Here is a 1,012-nt window from a genome sequence, read left to right as displayed (position 1 = left end):
GAGGGTATTTTGGGTAAAAAATTTTTGTTAACCCCGGAATTAAGAAAAATCTCAATTTTCCGATTCTGGGTTGTATGCCCTTTTAGCTGACATGTCGGGCATGAAACATTACTCGGGAATCATCGATTACCTAAACCAAATAGGGGTTTTATTGATAACCTTGGATGGATAACCAAGATTATCAAGGATAACCTCCAACCAAACGCACTCTAAAGGTTATACTATCGTCCTCCCCTCTTAGGATGCTCGCCCTCATCGTCCTCTTCCTAACCACATCACTTTCTTTTTTGACCAACTAGTAGTTGGTTTACATTTCCCTATCTATCCCTTTCTATTACAAGTGAGCCAATACTTCCAAATCCCTTTGCAATAGTTCATCCTGAATGCCTTTTGGTATATGTGTGGGATGTTCATGTTGTTCCATTTATTTGGTGTCCTTCCTACTCCTTGTAATCTATCTATTTTCATACCCCAAGAAATCAGAACCTGGGGGTTTTCTTTTCTAGTCTCGACCAAAGGTGGTCTTCTTTAAGGACATGTCGTCCTCGAACAAAGGCTGGAAATCTAATTTCTTCTTCATGGAAATACTTGATCTTGCCCTTGGTCCACCGAGTAGCGATCTTCTTTTCCTCCACCGAGTAGCAATCTTCCTTTGCTCCTCTCCCTGGCCTTGGAAAGTTTAATAAGGATTCAACCTTTGTCTCCTATCTCCCTAGATTAAGCGACTTACATTTTAAAATTCATCAGTGGCTATAGGAAAGCTTTCTGTATCTATTTGGTTTAAGCCCTATTCAAAAGAAGCTATCTGGTTCTTTTAGTAACTTTTAGTCATTTAATTCTTACGTTATTGCTAACTGAGTTGTTTTTTATTTTGTGTAGTGGATGCTATTTGAAGTCCCTGGTTGATGAAGAAATTGACATATCCATGGCAGACCTCCACACCAAGGAGCAAGAACTATTGGCTGAACGAGGTCTGCCCCTGGCCGCCCCTTTTCGGTGGGTCCTCTGAAAG

Source organism: Zingiber officinale, chromosome 5B (assembly GCF_018446385.1).
Source record: "Zingiber officinale cultivar Zhangliang chromosome 5B, Zo_v1.1, whole genome shotgun sequence".
NCBI lineage: Eukaryota > Viridiplantae > Streptophyta > Magnoliopsida > Zingiberales > Zingiberaceae > Zingiber > Zingiber officinale.
The sequence above is the reverse complement of the archived record's forward strand: the minus strand, read 5'-3'. Positions refer to the sequence as shown.